Source organism: Ascaphus truei, chromosome 1 (assembly GCF_040206685.1).
Source record: "Ascaphus truei isolate aAscTru1 chromosome 1, aAscTru1.hap1, whole genome shotgun sequence".
NCBI classification, from domain to species: Eukaryota; Metazoa; Chordata; class Amphibia; order Anura; family Ascaphidae; genus Ascaphus; species Ascaphus truei.
Window position 1 is genome coordinate 518,104,677 of NC_134483.1, and position 12,499 is coordinate 518,117,175.

General features: G+C 43.5%; 1 protein-coding gene across 5 annotated transcripts in view; it reads left to right on the forward strand.

Moving 5' to 3' along the window:
* Positions 1-12,499, forward strand: part of CTBP1 (C-terminal binding protein 1) — a 428,679-nt gene that overhangs the window by 175,296 nt on the left and 240,884 nt on the right. The gene's annotated exons all lie outside the window — the stretch shown is intronic.

Here is a 12,499-nt window from a genome sequence, read left to right on the forward strand (position 1 = left end):
TTTTTTTAAACCAGGCTCGAAGCAGGGGGTCTCCAGAGCTGTATTCCATTAATTTCAGCTCTGGGAACCCCCTGCTTCCGGAGATACCTCTGTTGGGGGTGTCGGTAGCCGCTGTGCTCGGTAACTTAGGATCACGTAATGGCCGCTGTTCAAAGCTCCCGGGCCCCTGCGGACCAATAGGAAGCCATGACATCATCAGTTCGGCTTTCTATTGGCCCCCGTGACGCATGATCTTTAAACTTTAAACCCCAACTAGCTCTGGCGGAGCGGTTACTGACACCTACTACAGAGGTAAGTATCTCTGGAAGCAGGGGATCCGGGTGTGAAATTAATGGGGTTCTGCCCCGGAGACCCCCTGCTTCTATCCTGGGTTAAAAAGAAAAAGCGCTTCAATTGCTCCTTTCATCTGGTTTGTAATATTTGTATTATGGCCATGGATATGCCAATGAGCACATGGAGAATGTCACTGTTTTAACTGTAAAAGTTCCTTTTAAAACAGGGACTTCACCAAGTTCTGCCCTCGTGAGCAGAAATGCAAGGTCAAAATGTATCGTAACCTCAACAAAAAAAAAAAATATATATATATATATATATATATAGGGCGCAAACCATTTTTCATCTTTTATCAATATTCATTACCTTACTTACAGAATGACTCAGCCACTGATTAAGCCACCTGTGCTGAAGCAGGGATATCCCCAATACCTGGCCTGTTGGTGGCCATTGAGGACTGGAGTTGGCCACCCCCCGAGCTACACCATCGGCTTTTTTTTGCTCATTTGCTGCGGTTGATCGGTTTCAGAACGGTATCGAGGCGGTAGAGGCGGCACCTGTTTCGTTCGCCTAATCTGTGACAATCACATGATTCGCCCCTGAGGAGTGATCACATAAATACGACATGCCGGAGGGGCCTCTGATTGAGACACCTGTGCTGAAGCAGGGATGTCCTTGAAACCTGTCCTGTTGGTGAGCCTTGAGGACTGGAGTTGGCCATCCCTTGCTCTAAATCTTGTCCTGTTGGGTTTTCTTGACTAAGTCATTTTCAATAACTGCAGGGTCACAAACTAGTTCAGATGTGGTTCATAAAAACAAAAAACAAACAAACTGTTCATGTGTATTAATTGACGGAAAATATAACAAAAGTAAGTAGGGCGGGTAACACCTACAGTAAGTTAAAAGCAAAATGACGGCGGTTTAAAAGACCGTTATTTACAACCGTTATTCTAGGGATATAAAGAAGATTTTAACATTCCTGAAAGTCCTTTTTTTTTTTTTTTGTTTCCTTTCTCCTCTACAATTTATGAGGAAAGATCCAACATGTAAGCATGTCACAGCACTGGATGTGTTCCTGCTGTTTGGGGCGAGGCAATTTCCGTCATCATCTCTGTGCTCTAAGTCCAATATAAATAAGTACAATGAACTGAAAGCTGCAGGCAGGAATGTGTAATCACAGTGCGATGCATGGCACTTTATATCCGGCCCTGAGCACACCCCTCACAACTGTCCTACATCGGGTAAATACCCATATAAAAAAAAAAACCTACAAAGTGCCCAGGACAGACTTGAAAACGAGAGGTAACTCTCTCCTGGTAAAACATGTTATACATAAATAACTGAGCTTTCCAATTGAGCTTTGATGGGAAGGGAAGTGCTATATAGCTGAATGCTTTGAATAAATTGTAATCATCATGTACATTGCGAGGTGTCGTTGCATTTGTATACTTTTATAGACCCTTTAAAAGATGTTCGCCATGCGAAGTACACACAGCTGGACCAGTTAGTGCGACATTCTCTCTACTTAACCAGAATCGAGTTGTCTTTTGAAGCCGGGATTATATGTCAGTCTGACTTGTCAGAAATTCTATGAATATTCAATGAGGGTTTTAATGTATTATCAGGAAAGGGATTGCTGCACAGTCTTATTAAACATGGTGTCAGCTCGCTGCTAAACGCACTATTTTGCCTGTGAACTGACCTTAGGTAATTTTAAAATGAGATGCATTTATCATGCCAGTCACAGCATTATGTGCTGTGTATCTTGTGGCTTGTAAGGGTGCCAGTGCTAAATCCTGTATTATTTTCAGTTGGGGATAATGCTCCTATTTGAATGACACATCCGAAATAAAAAATGCCAGTTTCCATAAATACCTTTCTTTTTTTTTTATGGTGTAGTTCCTTTTATTTGGTTTAGTCTTATTCTTGCGTTGAGGATTTTCCCACAAATAAAGTCAGAGCTAAATATTCTGAATAGGGCTTTAAAGGAGCAATTTGAGCAATGTCCTACGTGATTTTTTGTTAATAATAATCATCAGTTCTGTAGTATTAGATAATACTTTCTACATTTTTTTTTTAAATTCAACTCTTAATGCCATTTTTAATGAGGTTTAATATACTGAGCATAGTTTGAGTGCTATAGCAGGCTATAGCCACCTCCCCAGCAGTGCAAGGTCTTTGCAACACTTTCCTATTTGTGATATTTTGTTGCCAGTATTCCCAGCTGTCTGAGCTGCAAACTGTAACAATAGATAATGTTACCTTAGTAATTTAAGGATACATTGTAGCTGCTGAGTTACACTGACTGAAGGATTGATGAAAACTGGAAAGGCGGCCATTTAGTGAACCTAAAGGGAAGGTGAACTTTTGCTGATTTATTATGAGAGAACTAATCCATTATCAATAAAGGTAATCAAAGGCTGCATGTATTAAAACAAAAACAAAAGTTTTATTTTTTTAAGTGCAGCGTTGACTGCCTGTATAAACTCTCATGGTCTTCCTAACAAGTTTTTGAGGTACAGTAGACTCGCATATTATCTTCATGACAGATTGTGAGCGCTTTTAAGTGGACCAACCTGAGCGTTTTTCAGAGATTAAATTGTGTGCATAGCTTTCAAAACAGCGCAGGTCTCTTATAAAAGGTGTATTCCAACCCACAGCATCAACCGGACCAAAGACAGCTGCTAGAACTTTGTTACTTGGCGATCTCATTCATTTCAGAGACCATAGAAGGCGTATTTGGGTTTTGTTGGTGAAAAACTGGTGCACCTGCATGAGTTATATCAAAAGAAAATACCCAGTTGAATGCCATGGCATTTTTTTCCCCCTCTGATACGTGTAGTATAGTGAATCAGGGAAACGGTTTGTTGTATATATAAGATCTCTATTTTCTTTGCAATCATATTGTACCGACCTCTCTCCATAATGAGACTTTTATCATAATGTTACGACAAAGCAGAATAGGGCTTGGGTGGAGGAACATTTTTCTAATGGAATACAGTAAATTGTGTTTGTCAGCTTGTGTGTGTGTATTGTGTATTTCCAAAGGGAGGTTATCTGAAACCCTGTTTCTACCATAGTGCTTCTACCTAGCATTTGAGCGCTTCTTCATCTCTTTCTACCATACAGTAGTGCTCCCTGGTTGCAGAGGGTTTAAGATTAAGGAGTGATGATGATGATGAGTGAGCCCAAACTACCTATTTTCTCACCCTCTACCTACTTCACCTTATTTTCATCCCTCAATTCCTAAAAACATCAGCGCACCTCAAAGATGTCACCTTCTTAACGTAACGAAATTTCAATCAAGAACGAATCCTTAGGCAAATTGCTCTGCCCTTGTGTATCACTGGACCATAATTAGCATTTAACACAGAAATTAGCAGCAGATGAAGGCTCTTTGGCCCACCTAGTGTGCTCTGTGTCCTACTTGCAACACTGTCATAGACAAGGGGTTCTCAAACTGGGGGCCGCAAGATTTTCCAAGGGGGTCGCGCTGCCTACGGAGGCCCTGCGCTGTTCCCCAAAGCATTTAAATGAAATGCCGGGGGATCGCGTGAAACCTCTGCAACTTCCATTACCTTGCCTTTGGCAATGCATCGCCATGGCAACACAGCATTAAATTACGCTGCGGGGTAACGCCTATGTACTAAACTAAAATCCCCCAATCCGCCATAAGCGTCAACATTTTTCTTTTTGCCGTGCAGAGACAGACAGCGCCATGCGTACAGATTTCTAATCGTATTTACTAAAAATGCGTCTAGGACCTTTTTCACCGCCAGTCACTCCTCCGCTGCTTTAGTTCTTTAACTGCTGGGACAGGTAGCTGCCGTCCGTTTCTCACCCAAGGTAATGTATACCGTAACCCCCTTATCCTAAAACCCCTGACGTTACACCGTTATTCATTATGTTAATGCTGGTCATTTACCTTATGGGGCGAAACGGCCGGCGGCTGACTGTCCTGGGCGGTTGAATGGAGGTCCCTTTCCGCTAAAAATAATGCTTCTGTGCACCACTCCCCATCCCCCTTCCCCCCTCCCCAAAAAATGGCAAACTGCATCAAAATTGTGAGACAAGTTTAACTTGGCATAAACCCTTAATAGTCCATTAATACTCTTAACGCAGAGCTAACTTTCTCTGTATCAACCAAAACGGACGTTGACGCATTCCAAAGGTTTTATTATAGAAGTTAACCAAAGGTATTCTTATCACAGTATGCTTATTACTCATAGCATCACACTTATAATTTATTGTATAACAAATAAGACAAACAGCAACACCTAAATTGATAGTTACGCCCAATAGAGCTAATATAGATAAGGTGCAAGGAAACGAGGTGTTCCCAACAACTCCAAAAGGTATTATATTATAATTATAACTGCAAAAGGGTCATATATTATATATTAGTAATATATTAGAAAAATAGCAACCCAAAAACACTTTAGTCAGAAATAGTATAAATTACTGATGCTCATAGAAATTAGTATAAAAGTGAAATACTGTGCAATTATAGCCTACAAAGCAACAAAAGCAACATTTTTATATAGCGACAAAGCAACAAAAGCAACATTTTTATATAGCGACAAAGCAACAAAAGCAACATTTTTATATAGCGACAAAGCAAACAAGCATGGTGTGAACATAAAGCTGCGTCCAGGGTTGCAGCAGCCGTGCAGAGGCGCGCTGAGGCTGAGGGAAAGCGGGTGCTTTCCCTGGCCTTGGTTAGCGCGCCGTTCAGGGGCGTGTCGGGGGGCGGGCGAGTGACGTCACGGAGCTGGTTCGCCCTCATTGGGCGAACCGCTCACGTGACCGGCCCTGCGCTCCCGTGAGCACTTGAAACTAAATTTTTCCTTAGACCTACGCTTCCGCAAGCTTGCGTAAGCGTGCGCGAGCCCCTGCTATAGCCGCTCTCATTGCGGCTGCAGGGGCTCACTGGTAAGCGTAAGCGCGCTACAGCACGGGTCAGCGCATAAGCGCTGATCATGCCCGAGGCCTAAAAGACAAAGGAGCAGGGGAAAAGATAAGGGGGAAAAAAGGAGAAAAAAATCTGAAGAAAAAACAACACAAAAACATTCCAAAATGGGTCCGGGGGGGGCAACGTTAATGTTTCAGGGGAATTAACCCTTTCTTCCGGCCCATTCCCACATGCTTTAATTGCACAGTACAGGCATACCCCGCATTAAGTACACTCACTTTAAGTACACTCGCGAGTAAGTACATATCGCCCAATAGGCAAACGGCAGCTCACGCATGCGCCTGTCAGCACATCCTGAACAGCAATACCTGTACCGAAGCTGTGTGCAAGCGGGGAGACTATAGAGCCTGTTACAAATGCGTTATTTACATCAGTTATGCACGTATATGATGATTGCAGTACAGTACATGCATCAATAAGTGGGGAAAAGGTACTTTAAGTACATTTTCGCTTTACATACATGCTCCGGTCCCATTGCGTACGGTAATACGGGGTATGCCTGTATTTCACTTTTATGAGCATCACTAAAATATACTATTTGAAGTATTTCTGACTGAAGTGTTTTTGAGCGCGAGTTGCCATTTTTTCTAATAAAATGAATTATAAAATGAAAATCCATACAATTTGACACACCTTTGATGAAGGTTTATACTCGTTTCTAGCCCGAAAGAAAGCTTCCATGTGATCTCCGTGCAGAGGTTCCTATATATATATATATATATATATATATATATCTGCATGTTCTGTGTCTATGGGATAAAAGCAATACCCCTCTTAGCGTGAGCTGCCACTTTGACACATTCAGTATTGTGCTGGGAAGGAAACATTCCCTGGCGTTCAGACTAGATTTCCTTACACACACCAGACACTGCCTAATCACCAACATCCAGCCTTTTTCCGGTCTCTCTCCTCCGTGCAGTGACTACGGGGCTTGTGCAGAGAAAGTACCAGGTGGTTACAGCCTGTGTGTAACGAGTGCTCACCACAAACAGGACAGGACCGCCGGGCTGAGGTGGGGATGTTAGAGTACACCAACCACGCAACCGCGTCCGGATTGCGTAGTGTACCTGCGTCAGGGTAGGAGAGGTCAGAATAGTCGTGATACTCGCCGTGGTCTAGGATAGGGGAAGTCGGATGGTCGTTGTGCGTAGCCGGGGTCCAGGAGTAAGAGGTCAGAATGGTCACTGTGCATAGCCGAGGTCCAGGGGTCAGAGAAGGTAGAGGTCTGGGTACAAGCTGAGGTCAAAAGGTACAAGAGATCAAGGCAGAATGCACAGAGGCAACAGCAGGGCAGCAGGATGCTTTGAGGCCAGCACTTCGTACATAAACACAAGTTAATGCTCAGCCAATTTGGCCCAGGGGCTGGCTGAGCATATAAAGCACAGAGAGCCAATGGGAAAGCTGCAGGTAGTGAGTCATCACACATAGACTGTGTACTGATGGGCAGCGGGGGAGTGTATCCCAGCTGTGCAGTGATGAAGGGAGTTAGCATTAACCCCTCGAGTGCCCCTGGTATTGCGGCGCCGACGTGAAGTGGGAACAGCGACGGTCTCCGTTGCGTCACGGAACGCGGCGCGGGGCCTAGGTCCGGTGCCGGCAGGAGTACTGCGGCGCTCGCGCAAGGGGCGTCACCCGACGGGTCGCAGGGGCGGGACCGAGGTCCAATCCTCACCCCGCGGAACGGTTTCATCCTACTTCCGACAGCACCTCTCCTCTCCGTTAAAGGAGTCCGGCTGCGAGCAAACGCTAGCACAATAAATACTGAAACCTGAATGCTGAGACTTTAGCCTAAGGAGCAGATACCTTTTGCTGCCAGGGCAGTGAAGGGGTTACAGATACATACGCAGAAGACCACTTCGGACTCCTCTCTAGGGGAGGAGAAATTAATTGTAAAGGCCTTCATGCTTCATTAAAGGCGCAGAGAATATCTTATTAATGAGGAGGTTATCTAGTAATCATGTTGCTGTCTCTGAAGTGGGTGAATGTTCTTCAGAACCGTATCACATCCTTTGGAGTAACTCCAGTCTGTGAAGAGCTAACAGGTCGGGTTTTCAGGATATCCCTTTTTCAGCACAGGTGGATTAATCAGTGGCTCAATCGAAGCCGGCACCACTTGTGCTGAAGCAGGGATATCCTGAAAACCAATCCTGTTGGGGAGAGTTTTGAGGACTGGAGTTGAGGACCCCTGCTGTAGGGCATTTGCTAGTGTCTCTTGTATTATAATTCTAGATCATACCTGCACTGGAAAAAAAAAACAAGGGTGGCTGGGAAAGCACCCCGGGGTGGGAGAGATGCTGGAAACGCAGTATGATTTATACCTGCGTCCCTGTATATATGAAGGCATAATTCATTTAAGCTTTGTGCCTTACAATAGAAAATGTACAGTAAGCCACTGGTTTGTAACAGTGAGGTCATCCTTAAAAAAACAAAAACAAATTGAGGTATAGGATTAATTATTTGCCCCGTGTAGAAAATGTTCTGTAGTCTTCTCTGGCACTCGCTTAAAAATCATTAATGTTTCCGCCAACATAATTGTTGTGTCAGTACAAGTGTTTTGTGAGCCGAGTGATCTACCTCTTTAAAGGACTTGGTGTTATCAACTAACTTATACAATTCTTTATTTATTGTTCTTTTAAACAGGGACTCTGTATGGGGAGAATGACGATTGAGTCTTTTTTCGGGGGATGTTCATTAAACTGCCAATCAGGGCACTGTCAAGTTGAAATTACTATTGAAGTCCAGGGGGAATTTAGAACGGAAATGGCCCGATCCGACCGCTTTGCTGATATAGAATAAGCCCCTTAGGGAGCAGAGGGGGGAGGAAAGAAGTTTGGTATGTACAAGGTTCCAGTCAATGCAGAATGACCTCACGCAACGCGGCATGACCTCACAATGCAGCATGACCTCACAACGCAGCATGACCTCATACAACGCAGCATGAGCTCACACAACACGGCATGACCTCACACAACACAGCATGACCTCCAGAACGCAGCATGACCTCATACAACGCAACAACGCAGCATGACCTCACAACACGGCATGACCTTCAACAATGCAGCATGACCTCACACAACGCAACAACGCAGCGTGACCTCACAACACGGCATGACCAACAATGCAGCATGACCTCACACAACGCAACAACGCAGCATGACCTCACAACACGGCATGACCTTCAACAATGCAGCATGACCTCACACAACGCAACAACGCAGCGTGACCTCACACAACACGGTATGACCTCACACAACACGGCATGACCTCACACAACACGGCATGACCTCACACAACACGGCACGAGCTCACACAACACGGCACAAGCTGGCACAAGCTCACACAACACAGCATGGCAACACACACAAGTTCTAGTCCTCTGAAAAATGCCCTCTGCCAGTGAAAGGGTTAAGGTGAAATGGACTGATTGACCAACAATACTGCTTTCTATCAGGATAAGCTTTATATCCAGCAAGGATGGGGAATTCTGCAGCTGCTGAGAACAAGGATGAAATATAAGCTCATATTTGGCCCTATTTGCAGCACAGGGCTTAACACTAAGTTGTGGTACTGGTATATGTCCAAATATCCTGGAGTTTCCTGCTGGGCAGCAGCTAATCCGGAGCTTCATGATGTGACCATGTTCAGACTTCTTTGCTGTGAGTGGCCACGATCAAAGGGGCATCACAAATGAGTGACCCTCATTGCTAGAGTATACAGCAAAAAAATGCTACGGACACCAAGTCTGACTTCTGCATTGTGGTTCAGTGCAGCAAAGGCCCTTCTGGCAGCTAAGAGATGATATGATGTTGCAGTGTTTTAGGAGAGCATAGGGGGGAAGTGTCTCCAGAATCCTCACATCCTGAAACACTGGTTCTTCTTGGAACGTTCTGTTTTAAGCCACCATGTCATATCATGGGCTGTGTCCGCTCCTTTCACTAGGGGAGACAGCGCTTTGCGTTCCTCCTGGAGCACCGAACGCCATCTAGCAGGCAGAAGAACGGAAGAAGAGGTGGGCTCCTTCCGTTTCAGTCATCTGTGACACTACGGTCACTTGACCGCTCCCCAGTGCGGCGTCCAGATGGTTGCGATGTGTTGGAGGGGCAGTGGCATACAGGTGCAGCGTCTTCCCCCGACACTCAAAGGTTTAAATGTGCAAACATGACCTCGGGGGGTAAGGAAATGAATTTATGCGGGTGTATTCCAAGTGCAAAACTGAGCATGTCCTGAAACACGCCAAGCAAGGGCCGTGTACAAAAATCCATCTGCTATTCTTACTGTTGAGTTTTTGGGAAATGTGTTCAGTTGGGTGACCTTGCTGTTGGCCTTACAAATAAATGGAATGAAATGCAGATTTAGTATTTTTCTGCCTTTTCATCTCCTCGCCCTTTGGCCTCATTTTCCATCCTCAAGTGGATTGAATGTATGAACGTTTTAAGTGCTGAATTATTTCTAATCTGTGTGTGTCAGTTTCGTGCTTCTCATCTCCGGCCAAATACAGACGCAATGGGGGGTTCTTCATTAAACTGCAATAGTGCTGATTAGGGCATTATTGCACAGAATCTCCCATTGAAGGTTTCTTTGTGGTTGTATCCCAATCGGCACCATCACAGTTTAATGGATCGCCATCAACGACTATGACATTGCTTCTTTCTAACAAGATGATGGGCCCTATGTACAAAGCGTTGGAAATTGTGTTGCAATAATGACATACAGAAATCCCATTATGTGGTGCTTGTGTGTGTCTATGTATTAATCCTTTTTCTCCCTATTGTGCGCCATTTTTTTTTTCAATTGCTATAGGATTGAAGCAGCTGATCTCTGGCGCTGGACTGCGTTACTGCAGCTCCAGGGACCCCCAACTTCCTGAGATACTTACCTCGCAAGGGGGTGCCGGTATCTCTGTGCAGGCAGCAGCCCGACGGGGCTTGGTTGGGCTATCGAAATGGCGGGTCATTAGGATACCGCATCAAGGCTTCCTATCGGTCCATGTGACTGGGACATTTAAACCTGCAGAGATACTGACACCCCCTACGGAGGTAAGTAATCAGGAAGCAGGGAGTCCCTGGAGCTGAAAGTAACAGTTCAGCTCCGGAGATCTCCTGCTCCAATCCTGTACCTCCGAAAAATAAAAAATTAAAAAAGGACGGCAGGATTGCTGTTTTTAAGCGTAAAACATATTTTGGTCCGGTATATTGGCACAATCACATAGGAGGCGCGTGACGCACAGTTGGTATTTACGGAAACGTTGTATCTGTGCTCCAAAACATTGTTGAATTCTGCGTCAATTTTCTGCCAAGTTAAAGCGCAGAATGAAGGTGTCAACCCAAAAAAAGGTATTCGGCACAGTACGAATGTTTCCTTATATAGGTTCAAAACATTTCTTATTTTCACAGTATGGCTATTATAAATAATATTACACTAGTGTTCACAAACACTAGTTTAAATTTTTTTTAAATGACCCATAATTCTGTTTTAATTTAAATTGTATCAAACTGTTATTCAACGTGCGTCAAACCATTTCACACCGTGAACTATGCGCCATACACAGTATATGAAGTTAGCATAATGCTCTTCTTACATACTACTCGGGGTACTGGCTTTTTAAAATAAAATTAAGAACTTCAAATATCATCTTAGTACCCTTCAAGAATGAGTGAGCATGTCATTTGCAGTATCAATTAGCAACGTATATTGAAAATCCAGTAATTAAAAACACTGAGCCATGCACCACCGTCTGTCATTTTAATGTTTGGTATACTTTAAGATGTGTTTAACAGCTTTAAAGTATATACGTCTGGTAACTTAATGGAGCTGTTCCTACTACTAGTTTTCGGGGGTTTTAGCCCCCATTTTTTACAGGTTTAGTATCCCATCGGTCCCTCTCAACCGGTAAGTATCTTGGGAACCATGTGATGTTAAGTTACTGGGTTTAAATCTTCCTCAGGGGAAACAAAATGGCTGCCAATTCTCAGGCCGTCATTTGTTGTGGCTTTTTATTAGATGGCCATTTAAATCCTCTTTAAAACACTAGGAAGTAATACTGGTGACTTCACCTATAATATCTCTGAAAATACTGCGGTTTAACTCTGAAGGACCACCCCCCTCCCCCCCAACCTCAGGTGATAGACCTATAATAAAAACAGGATGGAAGTTAGGGTGGATTACATCTTTAAATGATAAAAGCACAAAAGAATATACAATATAAAACACTTTTCATTCTGAGCATTCAATAGTCCTTAAAGCTGCAGTTCAGTCAATATCCTGCATGTGTGTTTTTTTTTTAAATCAGTTCTGTAGTAAGAAAAAATCCTTTTAGCATTTTCTGTTTTAAAAAAAACAACTTTGAAAGACCAATTTTCTTGTATTCTATTTTAACAAGCATGCTTGTTCCTATAGCAACGATTTACATTCCCCATATTTAAAGATGTCGCCAAACTTTGCCGATCAATAGACGGAGAACGAATTGACCGGCAGCTATGCAGTTCTTTAGGTAATTAGAGATTTCCCACATGAAACTATTGAAGTAAAAAAATAAATAAAATTAAAATAAAAAAAGACTGAACTGCAGCTTTAATAGAGAGATAACTCTGTGACACGCCGGCAGTGTCATGCTTATTATCATGCAAGTAATGTTCAAGTTGTTATAGAACTGCCAGAGTTCCAGGAGCGAAATCCTAAACTACGTTCCCCTCTATCAGTATCCGGTGATGCTGTCGTATTGATTTAAATTGAACTGATCTCTTCTCCAGCAATGGGTAGTGTCATCACATCATATTGAATAGTGGCCATTTTATAATGTATTTATTTATAAAAAATGCTTTACCAGGAAGTAATTCATTGAGCGTTTCCTCTCGTTTTCTTGTATATCCTGGGCACAGAGTTATGATAGTACATGGTTACATTAACTGAACAGACATTTCATGGACAGTTTGAGATATGATTATTGGCGTGTGTAACAGTTACAGACCAGATTAAAATGAGATAGCTGAAGTCTTGAAATTACTTTAACTGGTGGCGGCTTTGAGAGTCGGGTACTGTAGGTTTCAGTTGCAGGTGGACGGTTAGAGAAGGAGTAACGGCCTGAATCCTTGTTGAACTGTGGGACCATGAACAGTGTTTTGGAGTCAGATCTCGGATGATAAGTGCTGCGTGTGGTAGTGGTGAGGAACTTGATAAGATAGGTGGGTAACTTACCCAGAAAGTATTTTAAGACATGGTAAGAAAAAGTACTTCACGTGTAGACTCAAGTGATAG